We start from the raw sequence: 6,884 nt of genomic DNA on the forward strand, positions 1-6,884 counted from the left end.
AGCTTTAACAATCATTGTCCTTCTTGCCACATTACAAGCTATTCACATAGTAGGCTCTGGCCTCAGCTTGTGTATGACCTATAAATAGCACCTTTGTCACTAGGGGGAAAACTCCTGAATCAGGGACATGAGTTAGAAGGTGTGGATGTCACCTTTTGTCTGAAAGACTCTTAATTGTTGATTTTTAAAAAATAATTCTCAACAGGGTGTGTGTGTGTGTTTGTGCATGTCACACACATGAGCTTATCAAAAAGAAATCAAGAGCAGGAGGGGGTGAGCAAGACAGAAGAGAATGCTCTGTTTTATGTTGTACCAAATTGCATTTAGAGAAGACACAAGCAAAACAGAGCTGAATTTCTCATTCCAGAAACCTCTATCATCACAATCAGACAAACTCTTTATAATTGGGCGACTCAGAGAATTACACCATAGTGCCATCTAGCTCCTGACATCCTACTGCCAGCTAGGTTGAGAGGTTTAAGGTTAGTCACTGGCCAGCAAAACTAAACTGATTGCCATTATTTGATAATGAAAATAAGCAAAATCCCCCAAAGAGGCTTATATTTGGTAATAATTTATATTTAACTTATGTTGTCAACATTCCAAACCAGCTGAATATAGATTAAATATTATTGCTCTTGGTTTTTATCAACCAAACTTCCACAAAGTTTGCACTGATTACTCCGTATCTTCTTTGGAAAGTTGTCAGCTGACAATGCTACAGGCTATAGATCTGATGTCAACAGATCACTGTTCTTGCAAATTTCCAGGGCATTTGCAAAAATCCCTAAAAAGAACAAATGGCAAAATTTAATTTTAATTCACTTACACTGAATAGCAGAGTTGTTTCTATAGTATTTGTAGGGAGAGGGAGTGCTAGGGTTATAGAAAATAAAACAATAAACAGGTGTCACACCTGCAGAAGATCAAAGATTCTTGCTGTCGGCATGACCTAGAAGAAAGTCTAAGAACTGTATTTTGTGGTGCTTCTGAGTTATAAATTCTTAACTAAAGTATACATTTATGGGGAATCATGCCTACTTCCCACAGCTAGTGTTGGCTGGGTTGGAAATACTAACTGCCAAGGAGGAAAGTACATAATGGTTTTACTCTTTCTTCCAATAAACAGTATTATGGTGGAAAGAACTTGGCCTTTGGCCTTAGAGACTTGGATTCAAACATTCAAACAAAGCGCTTTCTAGGTATTTGGGAAAATTAACCTCCTTGAGCCTATCAGTGTTACTGCAAAAAAAAAAATAGTGGAGATAACATCCGTAAAATATCTAATATTATATCTTTGTATAAATAGTTTTTATTTTGTGTAAATACTATTAAAACATCAAAGAGGAATATGATTATGTGCTGTCATCTTTACAGATGTCATTAGGCAGAACATATATGGATCCCTGGTAATCTGGTTTGATGTCAGTCAGTGATTTATGACGGGTAAAATGTTCCCTATCACATTACCTATTCTCTGCATCATCTGGCTTACAAAAATAGCAGCAGTGCATCTTTGAGCAGAAATAGATGCCTGAAATAACTGTTAAAGTGTTTGAGAGTCAAAGTTGTCAGTACGAGGTAAATTAACCCAAAATAGAGCCAAAAAGTGTGACTGTATTTAGCTATGGAGATGATGCTTATGTGTGGGATTTCTTCTGGCTCCAGGGGAGGCAATTTGGTAGGGAAGAAGCAACATCTCTACTGTATCAAGAAGACTGAGTTTTCCCACACAGTCCTTCCATTTACTAGCTGTATGGATAGAAACAAATCTACATTTTCAGAGAATAATGCCCTTATATGCAAAATGGGAATTATGTCTTTACTACCTCACAAGGATTGTTATAAAACCAAAAGAGATAATGTAGCTGAAAGTCTTTTGCAAATCATAAAGTGACAGTTACATATCCTCCATCTGTTCACTTCTTTCCATCTCTACTGATATCACACTGATACAAAGCCCCAGTAGCTCTCATCCCAGCCTCCTAACAGTGACAAGCCTCCTTGTCTAACCCCCTCTTTACACTTGGCCCTCACTAGGAACTGTTCTCCAAATGACAGCCAAGATGACCATTGCAAAACATAAACCAAGAGATAACCAAACACCATGTACCTCCTTCTAGAGGTATTCAATGACTTTACAAAACATTCTTGACAAATGAATTAGACCTGAACATGATCAGCCCTGTCCACTTCTCTATCATAACTGGTTCCTCACTCCTCACTGACTGGGCTCCAGCCTCCTTGGCCTAACCCAAGGTCACTGAGAATTTTTTTCTAATTTTTCTTCCAAAAGTTTTACAGTTTTCACTCTTAGATTTGTGTTTATGGTGATGTGTATCAAGTTAATTTGTATACATGGTATGAGGTAAGATTTGAGGTATTTTTTTCACATGGATATCAATTGTTTTTGCATCATTTGTTATAAAGATTATCCTTTCTCCATTGAATTGCTTTGGCACTTTTATCAAGAATCAATTGGTGAACAACCATCAATTTTTGTTTATAACATTATTATTGCTCAGAATTTAATTTACTTTATGTCTCATGTTTAAAATAAATACATTTTAGTCTTAGATTTTTCTAATATTGAAAAACATTAGAAATGTTTCAATGCCACTATTTTTGTATGCTTACATTGTAATACTCATATTTACCTATGTCCTTTTCTACACAAAATCTATTATAAAGGTGCAAATCCTTCCAAGCATTGTATGAAAAGGGAAAAAGTATAGTGACACTATTGCTGTCATAGAACTAATCACAGAACAACAAATGAAAGTACATTGGTCAACTTAGGAAGCAATGGCTCTGTGCATTATAAATAATCTAAAAATGACACAAAAAAATCACTTGGCCATATATATGTGGGTCTATTCCTTGACTCTCTCCTGTTCCTTTGACCTATGTCTTTCATATGTGTGTATATAAGCATTATATGCACATTACCATGGGACCTGATTCCATAAATATCCCAAAAAATTTAAAAAAAAAACAGTTTAGGAACTTAATATTATCAGATTTCAAGATTTATTATAAATTACAACCCTATCTTGATTACTGAAGCCTTCTAGTAAATCTTGAAATCTCATAATGTTAAGATTAGGATAACATTAAGATCTGATAACGTTAAGATTCTATCTCACTGGCTGATTTTAATTCTTTGCACCACACTTAACAATTTTTAATTCTTTATTAACTATCTTCTCTGAGTAGAATATAAGTTTCATGAGGGCAGAGGAATTATCTATTGTCTCTTTTTTCCCAATGCATCTCTAGCTCCTTGAATAATGCCCTTTCCATTTTCAATAAATATTGTTATATAAATGAATGTATTGGTCTAAGGTGTTATTTTTGTCATGACAGTATTTGTTGTGCATTAAATCTCTCCTTTTCCATTGAGGAATTCTGATTGATCAGTCTTCTACAGTGTCTTCTTACATTAGAGAACTTTTCAATGCCACCACCATTTCCTCTGTGCCTAGAAAGATTGAGAACAGCCAAAAGGTAACAGAAGAAGTGTTGGCCTGAAATTTAAAAGATCAAAGTGTCCAATTCTGTTCTGCCACTAACTAAGAGCATGACCTTGGAAAAGTCATTTAAGGTCTTCAAATCTCTCTTTATTATCATCTGTAATTTGAAGGTGACAATTATATACACCATATATGTAGATTATTTTAATGAGATAATAGGTGTGCATGGTACCTTTCCTGTCATATAATAAGTGACCGATAAACAGTATTGTTAACATGCCATTATTTAGATAGTTAAAAGTTATAGAGGCTTCTTTGGTGTTGTTTTGGGGTAGAATGAAAGCTGGGAAAAATAAACAAAAGTAAAGAAATAATAGAAACTTTTGTAGAGGTAGGAATTAGAAAATTAGTAATAACTCTTTGTCTTGGCTTCCCCTGGTATAACTTTGTAATCGCTTTCCAGTCTGAAATAAAACTACTTAGCTGACCCTTCCCTTGTTACAACCATCCCTCTTCACCACCGAGCCTTCTTTCCAGAAAGCAAGCTCTTGGTCTTCACCCGCAAATGTCTTCCATTCCCCAATGTCTTCTGCATCCTACCCAACCTGCCTCTCATGCCATGGGACCTGCCTTTGTAAATGTCAAAGAGAAACATCAAGCCAACAATTCACTGAAGTACATCAGCCATAGTTCTTTAAAATCAGACTATGTGAAGTTGGTGGATTTCCTCATTAATGCCATTATTTGCTAGGAATAAAAGAAAATTGGGCAAGGGAGAAACAAAGACTTGGGGAGCTGAGTGAGGGTGTAGTCTGCTCTACGTATGCGCATTTGAGTAAGTATGAGAGAAAGAGAAAGATAATAAAAAATAATAAGGGAAGGCACTTATATTGTCAGTGCCTATAATTAGAGATGACACTTAGATCACCTCTTTCTTGAGGGCTACATCACAGACTCAAGTCTTTCTATGTCTGCTTAGAGTAGGGTTGGAACCCAAAGCAGCAGGATGGGATAGACATGATGATGGGCTAAATCTGTCTATCCATTGGCTATCTATTTGTTGGCCTCAGCTAGGGACCAGGCATCCACAGTACAGGGTAAGCTGGCCAGCTGGAAGGCGTTGTTACATAGGAACCAGAACCATCTCACCCAGGTTTAAAGACCTATATTGACCTCCACTAATTGAAGGACCTAAATGGGAAATGAGAGTCTTTCCATATTATAGAAAAACTTTGGAACTGTTCAAAGGAATTACAACTCTCACTAAGCACTAAGTAGGGTGAGCTCAGGGGCAGGCTTGTGGACTTACCTGAACTCCAGAGGAGAGCAGGCAGTGTTTGAGAAGAGGTGTGTCTTGGTCCTTGGCATGCAAGTAGCCACCACAATCTCTGCCTGTGCTCAGCCTTCCAGGAAGAACAGCATGTGCCGCAGGGCAGGGGGCACGGTTCACTCCACACCAGCACACAGAGGATGGCAGGATGCCACTAAGGATCACACTTTAAAATCTAGACAGACTAGACAAACGCTTTTTTCCCTGACAGGGAAGGAATGTTTATTTCTAAGCTGACTCTGCTTCATTTATTCATACTTATCCAACACATTCTCAGCATCCCCAGGAAACAGGAAAGGGGCATCCAAGAAAAAGGTGGCACAGACACTTAAAAAGTAAAGAAAGTGTCCCCTTAGGCCACCTTCAGAGATAACTGAAAAGTAGCATCCTTAGAGGACAGATGCTAGGAGAGCACACAATGATTCAGAAATAATACTTGCTAAAATTGGCAACAAGAAGCCCAGAAGAGCACCCCCGAGTTGTAGCAATCTAGTTTGCAACGCAATTTCAACCATCAAAGCTCAAAGCATGCAGAAAGCTTTCCCTGACTCCTTCCTAGCTCCTACCAAGTAGATGAAAGCAATTATTCCCAATGCACAGAAAAGAAATGTAAAGAAAGCAAGACAAAAAGGCAGAATGCTTAGACTCCTTGAGGCTTCCCTCCCCAACTCCAACCTGCAGGCACTTGTCCTATCTCTGCTTAAACACACATGGAGACAAAAGTTTGCTACTTCAAGAAGCCTACTGGATACTTGGCAATTCTCCTGATAGGATAGTTTCTCATACTGTGCCAATATCTGTCCCTTGCTACTTCCACAGTCCTGTTCTTTGGAGGAATATAAAATAACTTGATTCCTGCTCTTCTTTATCATAATCCCTCAGATGTGTGGATATGACTATTAGGCCTGCCACAATGCATCTTCATGCAGTCTCTTTATCCTTCTCCTCCTTTTAACCTTCAACATCTCAATCACCTCCCTTTTTCTGGGGCAGCTCAATATTAGGGCATCAGTCTGAGGTAGAAAGGGTCTTCCTGCATCTGACAAGCAACACATCTGAACCTCCTTCTGCGAGGTGGGGAGAAAGGAAAGCACCTTGGTCAAACAGTGTAAGAAAAGCCCTCTCTATCTATTTAGAAAATAGAAAATGAAATAGTTTGACCTTTTCCGTGGCTCTGTACAGAGCTAACCCAGACAGAAGCTGCCTTAGATTATTATAAACAGATCATTGGCGTAAAATTTAATACTCACCTTTCAAATTTAGAAGTAGATTTTTCTTGACCCTCTTGCATCTGGCTATCAGGGAGGATAAAAACCTCCACCCCCCACATTCCCTGCACCACACACTATCCTAATACTTTGAAGAGCAGGCAATGGATGTACTCTGTCTCTGAGGGCACCCAGCAACTGGCCCCAGATAACACTAAGAAAAATGAACCAGTTTCCCTGGAAGATACCTGACACCCAGAGGGAACAATTGATCTGAAAGATTTTCAGAGCTTCTAACAAAAGCAAGTGGGGTTTCCCCAAGAGAGGATAGGTTTCCACCTTGGCCCAGTTTTCTGAGTCCAACTAAAAAGAAAGTATACTTAATTTAGCTAAGAAGCTAATTACAGTTAAATGACATTTCCTAAAGTTTCTTCATGCAAGAAGTCGTCAAAAACCATAAAACAGACAATTCCCTAGAATCAAGAAAATGGTCATGGCTCCACCGACATTTATTTTCATTTTTTAATCTACTTCTCCAACACGCACTTTGACCATCTCTGTTGTTTTTCTATAATCAGTTCAGAGAGGGTAAGAATTTGTTTTCAGCAAACACTCCTTTTTTCCCCTCCTTTGCATGTACTCCCTCCTATTCAGTGCTTCTGTTGGGGTTTATTTTGGGCAACTGTGCGTTAGGTCTTGTGTTTTTCATCATGATGTCCTTTTACATTTTGGCATACTGTCTTCTACATTTGACCCATGATCTGTTATTTTATGTGGATTAGGGACAAAGAACCCAAATCAAAGAATGGAAATGTAGTTAAATCAACAAGCACCAAGAGCAGGACTAGTAATAGACCTAATTAAGAAAAGCTT

The 6,884-nt window shown here is 38.1% G+C and overlaps 1 long non-coding RNA gene across 1 annotated transcript; it reads right to left on the reverse strand.

The window, feature by feature from the left end:
- Positions 1-423: 423 nt before the first annotated feature.
- Positions 424-6,254, reverse strand: LOC116560180. Its single transcript, XR_004272840.1, has 3 exons — positions 6,054-6,254; positions 4,783-5,870; positions 424-787 (listed from the first exon to the last, which is right to left on the reverse strand). It is a non-coding gene; the product is annotated as an uncharacterized LOC116560180 (long non-coding RNA).
- Positions 6,255-6,884: the final 630 nt, after the last annotated feature.

The sequence above is a fragment of the Sapajus apella genome, unplaced genomic scaffold, assembly GCF_009761245.1.
Source record: "Sapajus apella isolate SASKATOON/1434 unplaced genomic scaffold, GSC_monkey_1.0 scaffold25, whole genome shotgun sequence".
Lineage (NCBI taxonomy): Eukaryota > Metazoa > Chordata > Mammalia > Primates > Cebidae > Sapajus > Sapajus apella.